The following is a 15,147-nucleotide window of genomic DNA, read 5'->3' on the forward strand; positions in this document are numbered from 1 at the left end:
GGGGACGGAGCGTCGGGAGCGAGGGAAGGGATAGCTGGCGCTTGCGCAGTACGGCCGTGATTGGGTCATGCTGGGTACAGAACTGTGAATCTGAGTCAGGAAATTGGAACTCCAGTGCTGAGAACTGAAATTGAAACCCTTCATAAACATGTCTCATCTTAACTAGCAAAGATCGGATAAGATCCTTTTCTGACTCCACAGAGCCCATTCTGCTCTTGGATACAGTGGGTGCTCAATACATGTTCACCGAGAAGACCAGTACCCTCTGTGTGGCTGGCGTTGTACTGGGCACCAATGTTGAATAGACTTTGGGACAGGAGCACATCCTCTACTGTACACACCAATAACTCTTCCAAAGTGTTTTCAGAATAAGCTTTCTGGAGAAGATTGTCCAGTGTGTCTCCTCTGGCACCTCTTTCAACCGTCTGCTAAGCAGTCTTTTACTTAACCACTTGCACCACGCAGAGATTCCTTAGGACCAGTTTCCAAAGCAAACCAACACCAACCCAACCCAATCCAACCCATTGTCATCCAATGGATTCCAACTCAGCTGACCTATAGGACAGAGTAGAACTGCCCCCATACGGTTTGGGCTGTCACATCTTTCTTTCCCTGATTGTTGGTGGGTTTCACCCTTCAGTTAGCAACCAAGCATTTAATCACTATGTTCACAGGGCTCCTTTGGATTTGTTTAAAACTAAAGCCAAAATTACTACCATTGCATTGATATTACTCATAGCAACCCTGTAGGACAAGGTAGAACTGCCCCTGTGGGTTTCTGAGACTAACTCTTCAGGAGAATAGAAAGCTCGTCTTTCTCCCATAGAGCTCCTGGCAGTTTCAACTGCTAATTTTGTGGTTAGCAACCCAACCACTAAGCCATCAGGGCACCTGTTTGGAGCCCCTTGTTTTGGAAGAGCTAATTTATACTAACTGAAAACCCAAATAGCTACAGAGATCTGGCCACAGTGGTTTCTAAATTTAAGGTGGAGTCCTTATGGCAGAGAAGGAGACCTGGTGGAGCAGTGGGTTAAGCATTGGCTGCTAACTGAAAGGTTAGTGGTTCCAACCCACCAGCTGCTCTAGGAGAAAGATGAGGTTATTGGCTCCTACAATGATTTCCAGCCTCAAGTTCAAAGGAAGAGTTTTACTCTGTGCAACAGGGCACCTATGATTTAGCATCAACTCAACAGCAGCGGGTGCAAATGGCACAGACTCTGTCTATTGTCTCTGCATTAAACTACTCAACTTCCTCGCTGGGTCAGTGTTGACTGACTGCCATGCTGAACTTGAAATGGAGGAAAGGAATTTGGTTGCAGAGAAATCAATTAAGGGTTTGGTCCATCCATCCAGGTTAGGAGAGATGGTGGTGCCTTAACTGGTGGGATGTTAGTGTCAATGGGGAAAAGTGGGTGTGAAATGGAAGGCCACATATAGAAAGTTGAGATGGTGCAAATTCTCAGACAAATGGAATGCCTTCAACATATAGTGTGTGTGTTAGTTTGGGTAGACTAGAGAAACAAATTCATAGACATTCATATGTGTAAAGAAAGCGCTTTATTGGGTACATAAGCAAATGTGGTGAAGAAAGCTGATGGTGCCTGTCTGTCAAAAGATATAGCTTCTGGGTCTTAAAAGCTTGAAGATAAACAAGCGGCCATCTAGCTGAGAAGCAACAAAGCCTACATGGAAGAAGCACACCAGCCTGTGTGATTATGAGGTGTCAATGGGATCAGATATCAGACATTAAAGACCCAAAGCAAAAATTCATAATGTCAATGAGGTGGGGAGTGCGGAGTGGGGGCCCAAAGCCAATCTGTAAGCAATTGGACATCTCCTTATAGAAGGGTCATGGGGAGAAGACAGGGCAGTCAAGGTATAGTACAGCACCGATGAAACATACAGCTTTCCTCTGTTTTTTTAATGCCCCCCCCCCATCATTATCCTGATTCTACCTTACAAATATGGCTAGACCAGAGCACATACATGGGTACAGATAAGAGGGAATACAGAAGCGATAAACTCCTCAGGACCAATATTGAGAGTAGCCATACCAGGAGGGTAAGGGGAAGGTGGGGGGGAGAAAGGGAGAACTGGTAACAATGACCTATCTATAACCCCCTCCCAGGGGATGGACAACAGACAAGGGATTAAAGGGAGACATCATACAGTGCAAGGCATGATAATAATAATTTATAATAATAATATATAATAATTTATTTTAAAAGTTCATGGAGGAGGGAGGGAGGGAGAGGAAGGGGAAAAATGAGGAACTGATGCCAAGGACTCAAGTAGAAAGAAAATGCTTTGAAAACGATGATGGCAACATATGTAGAAATGTTCTTGATACAATGGATGTATGGCTGGATTGTGATGAGTTGTATAAGCCCCCAATAAAATAATTTTTAAAAGAAAGAGCTTTATATATAAGAGCAATTGACTACTGAGAAAACATCCCAGCCCAGCCCAGATCAAGTCCTTAAGTCCAATATTAGCCTATATGTCTGCTACCAATTTATAAATTCCTCTTTAGACTCACAAAACTCATGCAATGATGCCGAATGAAGGAAGATCACAGGCCAGTGGGTGGAAAGTCTTGTGGCTCCAGTGGCAGCAGAGACATCTCAGCACTGGCAGGGGTCTCCATGTGGCTCCTACAGCTCCAGGGCTCTAGTGTAGACCCAGGTCTCTTGTCAGCAAGCATGTCTCACAGGGAGTAAGCGTGTGTCCCACCTCCAGCGAGCTGTTAATCTCTGTAGCCCCTCCAAATGAGGTCATCAAGCTTCAACCTGATTGACAGACTTAACTCCACCCCTTCACTCTTAAGTCTCAAATTGACAACAGATTGTGTAACTACCAAAGGGTGTGAGCCGTGTCAGTAACAATTTCCTTCACACTCCTCTTTGAGTACTTACTTGGGACAAGGTGCTGTGAAGACCTTTTACTTGATCATTCTGTTTACTGTTTTCAACCACTCCTTGCTGCCAGTACTGTTATTATCCTCATTTTACAGATGCAGAATCAGCAGAAGCATAAGGCAACGCTTGAGGAAGGAAGACCATAAAAGGTTTCACCCATGGGTATTGGAAGCAAGGTCTGGAGGTAGGGTTGTGTGTGGCTGAGGAAGGACCACTACCACTGCTGGTTGGGTGAATACCACCCCTTTATTGCTCCTCTTTCTCCTCTTCCTCCTAACGTGGCTCAAGAGTCCATTGAACATGGGCTGACCCTAGATCTTTTCGCCATGCTATTCGTGATCACCATTTTAGCAACCTGTTGAAAGGGCAGCTTTTGGAGAATGTGCTTCCCAGCTCTGCTACTGGACTCAAAGAAGTGAAGTGACTGATCCAAGATCATGTAGCTAGCTGGTAAGAGGCAGTTGGAGTAAGAATCCTGGCTGGACTGATCCTCTCCTCAGAATTACCTGTTCCTTTTTGGTTCATGGCCACTAATTCAAGTAACGATATAGCAGCCTCAGAGACTCACCAACATCCAAACGCACTGCCATGGAGTCCATGCTAACTCATAGCGACCCCCTGTGGGTTTTCAAGACCATAACTATTTATGGAGTAGCAAGCCCAGGCTTTCCCTCTTGGAGCTGCCAGAGGTTTCAACCTACTGACCATGGGGATTGCAGCCCAACTCTTAACCACTACACCACCAGGTCACCTCAGACCTGTGGAATGTCAGCCCTGAAACTGCTCTAATACACACACACACACACACACACACACACACACACACACACACACACACATGAAGCAACAAATTGTTGTAAAGATTTAGGCACAGACAGGGAAAGGAGAAGGGACTGATTGGGGGGCACACTGCCAGGCAGGAGCAGAGTTGAGGCTGAACTTCAGACATTCTAAGTCCACCAAAGGTTATGGGCCTCCATTTTCCCCGACCCAACCCCCTCACAAAAACCTCCCCAAAACAGTAAGCTGATTTTGTTTTTATTTCTTTTTCTTTTTCTAGCACTGAAGGCAAGTCAGCCTCTTGGGCTGCCTACTTAATTGGATTGTTTGTTTATGTATTTATTTAGTAGCATACATTTTCTTTACATTTGGCAAATAAGAAAAAATAGATTTGATATTTAAACCAATTGTGTCCTTTATTTTCAATATAAACCAATTTAGGAAAGTTCATAGCAACCCAGCATGCTCAAGTCTCAAAGTTAAAAAGAGAAAAAGTGGTTATCAAATAGTATTAGCAAAACATTTTCTAAAACCATCACTGAAGTTTTGTTTTTAGCTACTGCTTGTTTAATTAGTTTGCTTATTTTTTTTTTTAACAATTTCACCGATGCCCAATTCACATATCATACTGTTCAATCACATTCATGAGCCATCACTGTGAGGTTTCTCGAGAGGGTCAGACCTCGGTTCTCGGCTTCACATGATGAAAGAATTCACACGGAAGCCCCCTTTGTAAGCCAAGTGGGTTTTTATGAAGGACGGATGAGTTGCAGGTTTTACCATCTCAAAGGGCTTCACAACCAGGCATGAGCAACCTCGGGAAAAGAGCACCCACGCCACCCACGCGTGCGGAACTGGGGTCGAGGGAGCAAGGGGCAGGAGGGTGCAGAGGTCAGAGTGTGAGGCGCCAGAGGGGCTAGAGCGTGGGAAAGAAAGCAAAGGGACAAGAGGGCGAGGGGGCAAGAGCTGGCTGGGGGCAAGCGTGGTGGAAGGTATTGGTTGACCCTATTGTCTGAGTTAAGCCCACCTGGGTGATGTCATGAGCCTGGGTCACACACAACATCCTTTATGGGGTGTGTGGGGGTGTGTGTGCTTTGCAGGATGGGAGGGACAGCCCCTGCCCCTAAATCTAGCTACTTAACATCACCACCATCAATTCCAGGGCATTTCTTCTTCCTTGTGCTCCTTGTTGTTAGCGTCCCCTTTCCTGCCAGCCTCCCTGTTGTGTCCCTTTGAATCTATTAATCCAGTCATTGTCTCTAGGTTTTCCCAATCTGGGTTTCAGATGCAGAAAAGCATACAAAGTCAAGACAGAACACAAACAAACGGACCAGCAAAATTGACAATGAAACAAAGAAAAGCCTCAATCAAAGCCAAACCAGAGACCCTACCATTTGATCTCCCATAGGATCCATTTAAATTTGTTCTGCTGTTTAATATTCTGTCTTCTTTTTTATTGCGGGTTTAATCTGTTTTACTTTATTAGGCGTGTTAGTATTTTTGTTTGTTTAAAAATGTGTTTCTGTGTATGAAATCCAGCATGAGCAATCTATAGAGGCAATAACTGGATTGATGGTCCCTGGGAGGTAGGGAGGGGAGGTAGGAGGGAAATGGGGAGCTAAGAACAATAACGAGAAGAATGAAGAAAATGTTCCCAAATTGATTGTTGGAATCATTGTGCAACTCTTCTTGTTGTGATTGAACTATTGAATTATATGATATGTGAATTATATGCCAATAAAACCGTTGAAAAGAAAACAAAGGAGAAAATATTAAGAACTAGAGCAATTACGCATCAAGTCACGAGGGAAATCAAGGATAAGGTGTCAAATTTTGACCCAACTACAGTAATCCACTCTGCAACACACACTGTCTGGTAACAAGGTCTTTCCCATCTCTGGCCCATAGTCACAGGGGATTCACCAGAGGCTTAATCTGCATGGGAAACCCTGACAGTTGGGTTTTGGGTTGTCACTGTTCTACACAGCCTTCTGCAAACCAGGTGCTCACAATTTAAGCCCTAATCTCACTCCTTCCCATGAGTCTGGATTTTATTATTTACAATTCTTGGATCACACATGCCAGTATACTTCTTCTGTATGGCCTTAGCCGATGCCTCACTTAGATGGCTGCTTGTTTTTTTTATTTTTTAAGACTGAGTCTAATATTGTTTATTTTTTCACATGGGCTGACATCTAATATCATTTTAGGTTGCGCTAATTTATTTATTTAATATCATTTTATAGGGGGCTCGTACAATTCCTATCACTATCCATCCATCCATCCATTGTATCAAGTGCATATGTACACTTCTTGCCATCATCATTCTCAAAACATCTGCCTTCCACTTGAGCCCCTAATATCAGCTGATGGCTGCTTGTTTTAAGAGATGCCTTTCAGGGCACTTCTATTGATATTACCATTAATTTAGCCAATAATATAGAATTTAAAACACTGTTAAGGAAAAGAAAGCATACATGTACAGGCCAGTTTTTTTCCATAAAAATACATGGATTGTTGGTTTGTAGAATTAAAAACTTAGATGACCGAACATGATTTACAGTTACAATGAAGGTTGGAGATAGGGAAAATTTCTCATTAATACTTACTCACAGAGGCAAACCTGGGCTACACATGTCATTAAGAAGGAAAGAACATGGAAGTAGCGCGTGTACGGTAGGCCTGAGTTGCCACTTATCGGGCACCCTCAAGACAAGAATTTTGAACAAATGTCCAACGACTTTGACATCCCTGGGATAGGAATCGTCTGCATCTACCGGTGTATCTACGGTTAAGTCTGGGTCAATTGGTGGGAGTTCTAAATCAGATCCTTCTGGTGTGGTCTATAAGGGATGTTCTGTACCTTGAAAAGACAAGAGTCTAAAGTCCTGGACTGTCTATAGTAAATGGCCTGGGTCTTCAAGGGAATACAAACTTGGTCAAAAGTGTCCACTTAGGGACATGATACTGAGATAATTCTCCTTTTGGTGGCCCATAGATTTCATTTTGAGGGTTTTCCCCAATGGCATGCTGCCCTGCCTAGTTCACAGGACAGACGTGCCCTCCACTGACTGCTTCTCATTGGCTTTCCAGTAAGGTTCACTAGTCACTCTTGTAGGAGTGTGTTAGGCTGGGTTGACTAGAGAAACAAATCCAGAGACACTCATATATGTGTAAGAGAGAGCTTAATATAAAGAAGTCGTTGTGTATCAGGAAAACATCCCAGTGAAGTCCAGATCAGGTCCATAAGTCCAATACTAGTTCATAAATCTCTCTTCAGACTCACACAGTGTGTTAGACAGGGTTCTCTAGAGAATCAAAACCAAAACATTAATAATTATATATGTATATATATTTATACAGATAGATATATAACATAAGAAATAGACCATTAATTAAATTATAAAGCAATACAAATGGCTCAATATAACTCTCCCGTGAGACAGTTGTGAGACACTGGCAGTCGTTTGAGTCTTGAGGGCCGCCAGGTAGTCCTCTGTAGAGCAATTCAGGCTATCCAGGCACAGGCAGCAAACAGCAAGGCAGGTCACCAACAGTCAGCCACATGACAGGGTCTGACAGTCCCCAGCTCAAGAGATATAAATTCCAACGGTGTGGCAAAACAGGTCTTGAAGGAACACCTCAAATTACAGCGAAACAGTCCACGGGTTAGGTGTCCCACAGGTGTGTAGCTTGAAAATTGAGGCACAGAACAAACAAGGCAGCCGCACACTGGTCCGATGATCAAGGAACAAAAGAAAAGAAAGGTGAGGCTCACCGAGTCATTTATCTCTCCGCCCTTCAATTAATCCCACATGTGTTTATCGGCCAGTTTGACACAATAAACTAACTATCTCAATCCACCCCTTGCCAGCTTGGCACCTATACAAAATTCTTTAGCCATATATAATTTCCGGACATTAATGTAATCACACTTGTACTTATCATCAATCATCTACCATACATATAAATGAAAACACACTGAGTCCAATTGTATCTGATATATCAAAAATGAACAAAGGAAAGATATTCAATAAGCACATATAAAGGAAATACACTGACAATTACAAACCTTGCATTTGCAATTGATCATGTAGTCGAAATTGATAGGTAGAACTACCTTCTTCTACTACCCATTCTGTATTACCTTTGCCCTCAGCAAGCAACTCAGCTGGCTGCAGTTTTTTGCCTGGTGGGGTGACCTAGACCTTCATTCCTGAGGGGTCTGGGTCATTACAAGTCCTGTCAGGATTGGGTTGCTGTAATTTACCATTTACTTTAATCACAGGCCATGGTAGCACTAAGAGTCGGCCTATGGGATCTCCTGGATTCCAGGCATATTCTTTACCTCCATTATGTAACACCAGTCCAATTTCTCCTTGGTAATCAGGATCAATGACACCACTCAGTAAAGTGTCACCCTTCCTGAACTGTTGATGCAAAGGCATGAGAAGCCCAAAGTGGTCAGGGGGCATTCTGAGCTGCCAGTTCAGTGGATTCCATGCTGTGTTTCCAGGTGGGAGAGTTCCTTTCTTCGGGACCAGGACCTCCAGGCCTGAGGAACACAGGGTTGCTGGGACAGGAAGCAAAAATGCTGCAAGGGGATCACTAGGAGTAATAGTGAGTGGTGCCACTCCAGCTTCCACCCTTTGGTTCCAGGACCCATGAATTCTGGCTATTGGAGACATAGCACCATATATTGGCCGCTGGTTTAGAGCGTATACAGCTTCTTGGAGAACATGTCCCAGCCCCGCAAGTTGTTGCCACCTAGTTGTTGCCACCTAGTTGGTGTCTTTAGGAGCCCATTCCATCGTTCTATCAAGCCGGCAGCTTCAGGATGATGAGGAACATGATACGACCAGTGGATTCCATGGGAATGGGCCCATTGCCGCACTGCATTTGCTGTGAAGTGAGTTCCTTGATCTGAACCAATGCTACGTGGATGCCATGTCAGTGGATGAGGCATTCTGTAAGTCCACGAATGGTAGTTTTGGCAGAAGCACTGCGTACAGGGAAGGCAAATCCAAATCCAGAGTAGGTGTCTATTCCAGTAAAAACAAAACTCTGTCCCTTTCATGATGGAAGTGGTCTTATGTAATCAACCTGCCACCAAGTTGCCAGTTGATCTCCCCAGGGAATGGTCCCATATCTTGGACTCAATGTTGGTTTCTGCTGCTGGCAAATGGGGCACTCAGCAGTGGTAGTGGCCAAGTCATCCTTGGTGAGTGGGAGTCCATGTTGCTGTGCCCAAGCATAACCTCCATCCCTGCCACCATGTCCACTTTGTTCATGTGCCCATTGGGCGATAACAGGAGTGGCAGAGGAAAGAGGAGGACCAGTCTCCACAGTGCGTGTCATCTGATCCACTTGATTGTTAAAGTCCTCCTCTTCAGAAGTAATCCTTTAGTGAGTATTCACGTGAGATACAATTAACTTTACTTTCTTGGCCCATTCAGAGAGGTCTATCCACATACCTCTTCCCCACACCTCCTTGTCACCAATTTTCCAATCATGTTTCTTCCAATTCCCTGACTATCCAGTCAAGCCATTAGCTACGGCCCATGAATCAATATACAGTCTCACATCTGGCCCCTTTTCCTTATATGCAAACTGAACGGCCAGGTGCACTGCTCAAAGTTCTGCCCATTGGGAAGATTTCCCTTCACCACTGTCCTTTAGGGAGATCCCAGAAAGGGGCTGTAGTGGTGCTGCTGTCCACTTACGGGTGGCACCTGTATATCTTGCAGCGCCATCCATAAACCAAGCATAATTTTTTGGTCTTCAGTTAAAGTATGGTAAGGAACTCCCCAGGAGGCCACAGGTGAGGTCTGGGAGAAAGAAGGTAATGTGACAGGAGTGGAGACTGTGGGCATTTGGGCCACTTCTTCATGCAGCTTACTTGCTTTGTGATGGTTGGACCAGGGTGCAGCTGCCTTATCCAGTTCCCTGCTTCAGCTGGCAAGGCTCACTTCCTGCAAGACACCCCCAAGGAAAAACCGCATGGACCTACCCCGATGCAGCCCTGGGTGCTGGAGCAGCCATGTGGAGACCCCTGCCAGTGCTGAGATGCTTATACATTCACTGACTCGGCTTTCCTCCTGAACTCAGCATCATAGTGTGTGTTTTGTGAGATGGAGGAGGACTTTGTGGATTGGTGTCGGACATATGGGTTAATGGACTTGTGGGCTTGGGCAGCGCTGGGATTGGAGGTGTTCTTGATGTGCACTCAAGCTTTATGTAAAATTCTGTCTTATACATATGAGTTTGTGTGGATTTGTTTCTCTAATGTACCCAGTGTCTAACACACAGAGCTACATGAAATAATGCAGAATGTAGGAAGAGCACTGACCGGTGGGTGCAATGTCTTGTGGTTACAATGATGATGGATGAATCTCGAAGGCTCACGCAAGTCTCTTTTTATTGTTTTATTAGTGGCTCATACAACTCTTATCACAACCAATACATACATCAATTGTGTAAAGCACATTTGTACATTCATTGCCCTCATCATTCTCAAACTATTTGCTCTCCACCTAAGCCCCTGGCATCAGCTCCTTCCTCTCTCATGAACCCTTGATAATTTATAAATTATTATTGAGTCACATCTTACACTGTCCAACATCTCTCTTCACCCACTTTTATGTTGTCCAACCCCCAGGGTGGAGGTTATATATAGATCTCTGTAATCGGTTCCCCCCTTCCAACCCACCCTCCCACCACCCTCCCAGTATCACCACTCACACCACTGGTCCTGACGGGATCATCCACCCTGGATTCCCTGTGTTTCCAGTTCCTATCTGTACCAGTGTACATACATCCTCTGGTCTAGCCAGATTTGTCAGGTCGAATTGGGATCATGATAGTGGTGGTGGTGGGGGGGAGGAAGCATTTAGGAACTACAGGAAAGTTGTATGCTTCATTCACGCAGGTCTTTGAGTGGCTCCTCAACAGGAAGATGAAGGCAGAGAGGGTGGGGGAGGTTCCCACATGCCCACAGGAGGCACCTTCAGGCTGTGACCTGGCTGCCAGGCTAGACTCCACCCCTATACTTCAAGAGGACCTGAATTATGTAACTACCACAGTTAAAGTGACACTTTTAATTAAAAAACTTATAACCATTTTATTGGCACATAATTTACATATCATGTAAATCAATTGTTCAATCATAACTTAACACACAACTCTTTAGCCACACATAATTTTTAAACAAAATAATAAAATCATATTTGTGCTTAGCAGGATAAAAATACATATAACTCAAGATGTTCCTGCCTCATTTAAACATAATCTATAAGCGAACACAACAAAAGTACTCTATGCCTAACAATCATAGTTAACTGAACACCTACACCATATCCTATAATTCTACGAACATATTTACCCACCCATAAAAGTTTGTAAGCCCCTGCCACACAGGGAATCCAGGATAGATAATCCTCTCAGGGCCAACAATGAGAATATAGCAGGAGGATAAGGGGAAGGTGGGGAGAGAAAGGCAAAATTGATCAAAAGGATCAATCTATAACCCCCTCCCAGGGGGACGAATAATAGAGAGTGGGTGAAGGGAGACAGAGGATGATACAAGATATGAAAATAGCAATCTATAACTTATCAAGGGTTCATGAGGGAGGGAGGGCGGTGGAAGAAGGGGGACATAAGGAGCTGATATCAAGGGCTCAGGTGGAAAATGCTTTGAAAATGATGACGGCAACATATGTTCAAATGTGTTTGACACAATGGATGAATATATGGATTGTGATAAGAGATGTAAGAGTCCCCAGTAAAAGTATTTAATTAAAAATAGTTTGTAAGCCAACCACTTCATGCCTTTATTCTCCCCATTGGGTGTATCCAATTTTTATACTGCCCACTTACATCAACCCAGTGCTTTGAGGAGACAAGCATGCTCTTTGATGTGAAGAATCTTCATCCCATTTGGAACTTGTGAGTCTGCATCCATTAGTGTGTTAGTCTGGGTAGACTAGAGAACAAATCCACGGACACACATATGTGTATAAGGGAGAGGTTAATATACAAGAGCAATTGAACATTGAGAAAACATCCCAGCCCAGTTAAGATCAAGTCCATAAGTCCTACATTAGCCCATATATCTGACAGTCATCCATAAAGTGGCCTTCAGACTCACACACACATGCAATGATGCCAAATGCAGGACGGTCACAGGCCAGTGGGTAGAAAGTCTTTGGATGCAGTGGTGTTATGAGCATCTCAGCGCTGGCCGGGGCCTCTCTGTGGCTTCTCTGGCTTCTGAGGTCTGGTTGCCTCCATGTGGCTTGTCTTCTGCAATGTCTCCCAGAGAGTAGCAGTGAGAGGTGCCTTCCACCTCCATGGAGGAAGTCCAGAATCCTCAGGAGAAGGCCATGCCCACAGAAATCTCATTGGCTGTCTCCAGATTGACAGCCTAGACTCCACACCTACACTCTTCATCCTTAAATTGACACCAGATTAGGTGACTACCACAATTATCAAAGTCAAACCAGCACAAGCCATCTATCAAGTTAGCAGCAATATGCACCAATTCACAGGCTCAACAATCTGATCTTCATTTGGTCAGGTTCTGGTCTACTCAATGTGGGCTGCCTTGCTAACCTCACCAGAGTGCCCATTGGCTGCCTTGCTAACCTCACCAGAGTGCCCATTGGCTGCCTTGCTAACCTCACCAGAGTGCCCATTGGCTGCCTTGCTAACCTCACCAGAGTGACCACTGGCTGCCTTGCCTTTCGATGGGTCCCTTGCCATGGGTCCCTTCACAGTTTCTCAACAACTCTAGCCCCCTTCTACTAGGTCGTGCCATGGGCTCAGGTTTGGCTCAACTCTTTATACTTCAAATGAGCCAACCTGCTCTCTGTCTTGTTGCTGTGAACCATGTCCACAGGTGTCACTGGCCAGATTCAACCCATCTCTCTAGCGATGCTTTTCTCCCACTTCCACTCAACAAGTGGATCCAGGTGGTCACCTAGTGAGTCACTGGCTGCCCTCAGCCTTCCTTTAACATCCAATCCTAGAGAGGAGACTTTCTTCATGGCTCCAAATTTTTCTAGCTTCAGGCACAAACTTCTAGTTCAAAATTCAAAAAGCCAAATAGCTCCTTTTTGTCTTCAGTCTGTCAACATCCCTCTCAGCAAGTCTTTTCAAATGCAAATGTCCAGAGCACTTAAGGCACTGGGTGGGGCTTCTCTTTTCAGAGCCCTCTTTGTAGGCATGGCCTACACACAATTAAAGATCCAATTTAATATCTGAAAGCTTATAAACTTTCTATTCATACTTCCTGATAATCATTTTTATCACATGTTATATCAATAGTAATAGAAGAAATCAATATAAACCTAGCAAAGCCGGATCCTAAACTCAATTCTTAAAGCAATCAAATTCAATCTTTATCTTATCTTATCTTTTCTAAGTCCTCATCTTCTCTAAACTCTCCCATTCATATTCAATATTGTCTTAGACCTCTAGTCCATCAAGCCACGGGAGGCCTTCTGTCTGCCATTTTGATTACGCAGGACAGTCTCAGAGTTTGAGGGCCCATTTTGCTCCCTGAGCTCCAAATTTACATTTATCACATTCATTTTCACCATTTCAGACAGGAAAAATCAAAGACAACAACCAAAGAGAAGAATCAAAACTTTAACTCCCCATGTTCTTTCCAGAAAACAACCCATTAAGCTGCATAGCCATATCTGATGTCCAGCTAGCCAGAGAAGGAAAACCGTGGTAAACCAGAGGTCAAACAAGCCTCCACTCAATCTTCATGATTTGTTTCTCTAGTACTCCACTCCCTAACATACTGTGTTAGGCCGGGATGACTAGAGAAACAAATCCAGAGACGCTCATACAGGTGTAAGAGAGAGCTTTATATTATATTATATTATATTTATATTATATACAGCAGTAGTTATGTATCAGATAAACATCCCAGCCAAGTCTAAATCAAATCCATAAGTCCAATACTAGTTCATCAGTCCAATACTAGTCCATAAATCCTCTTCAGGCTTATGCAGTCACAAGTGGTGATGCAGAATTCAGGGAGATTACTAGCCGGGGGGTGCAAAGTCTTATGGATCCAATGGCAGTGGAGGCATCTCCAGGGCTCATGCACAGGTCTCTGCATGGCTTCTTAAAAGGAAGGTGAAGGCAGAGAGGATGGGGGAGGGAGGCACCATCAAGCTGTGACCTGATTGCCAGGCTAAACTCCATCCCTACACTTCAAGGTGACAGGCAGGTATGTAACTACCACAGAGTGTCTGTCAATTTGAGGCGACTGTAGAGTAATGTTATGTAGTAGGAACTTATTGGTCTTTTCCCTCTCTATATATCATCTGAAGCTGACCCAGGTGAGGTGAGGCCTCCCCTGTTTGAGTGGTTTCTAAGGTGTGCAAATAAGGGGGTGTTACATGCTGCATGAACTCTAGGCAGGCACACTCCCCCGCTGCTTGGGAACCTGGAAGAGAAGTTTAGATGGCTTGAGAGTAGGAGTCTGCCTTTTTGTCTTGTTGTTTCATCTTATAGTAGTGGTCTCGTACAGTATTTGCCCCTTGGCAAGGGGCTACGTTCACTCAGCCTACTGGATTCCAGCTCCACCCATGGTCATCATGGGTTTCTCAGGTTTTTTAGGGATGCATAGTATTCCATTGTATGTATGTATCAGAGTTTCTTCATCCAGTCTTTTACGAATGGCTATTTGTGCTGTTTCCAGAGTCTTGCTATTGTGAACTACGCTGCAATCAACGCGGAGAGCAGATATTGTTTGCGTGCTCTGCTTTTCACTGCTTTGGGATATAGTCTAGTAAACGGATTTTCTTCAAGGACTTTATCACCTGCTGAATTCTTACAGTGTGGCTTAGGATGATTTGGCTCCAACCAGCTTATCCCATTTTCTTGCCCCCAGGATGTGTTTGGCACTGGACAAATTACCCCCAGGATGTGTGGGGGACCAACTGAAAGTCATCCTTTTAAAAACATGACGTATGAGGGACAAGGTCAGGAACTCTTATAGCCATTTTAATTGCTGCGAGTCGAGGGCCTAGAGTTGTAGGGCCCCTATGAAAATGGAAAACGAAACTAACAAGAAGACTAATAAGTGAACCGGAGAAAAAGCAGGTTCTTGATAAGACTCTGGGCCTCACCTCACTGATTCATGTGCACCAGCACATTCCCTTTATCGTTCATCAATGTGAGGCTCTAATTGCTTTGCTTAGGAAGTCAAGATCATTCTGGGAGGAGTGCTTACCCCTTTGCTCCAAGGATCTGGGTTTTAGAGTATGAGCACACATGTAGCAGCAAGAATTTGAGTTTCCTGGAACAAAATGAACCCTGGCTGATTTAAGCAGAAAAGGCATTTGCTCAAAGGATTTTGGGTAGCTCGCACCGTCTGGAAAATCAGCCTTGGTGACTATGCTGTCAAGTCACACCCACCACATTGAGGCCA

This window comes from Tenrec ecaudatus, chromosome 10 (assembly GCF_050624435.1).
Source record: "Tenrec ecaudatus isolate mTenEca1 chromosome 10, mTenEca1.hap1, whole genome shotgun sequence".
Classification (NCBI taxonomy): domain Eukaryota; kingdom Metazoa; phylum Chordata; class Mammalia; order Afrosoricida; family Tenrecidae; genus Tenrec; species Tenrec ecaudatus.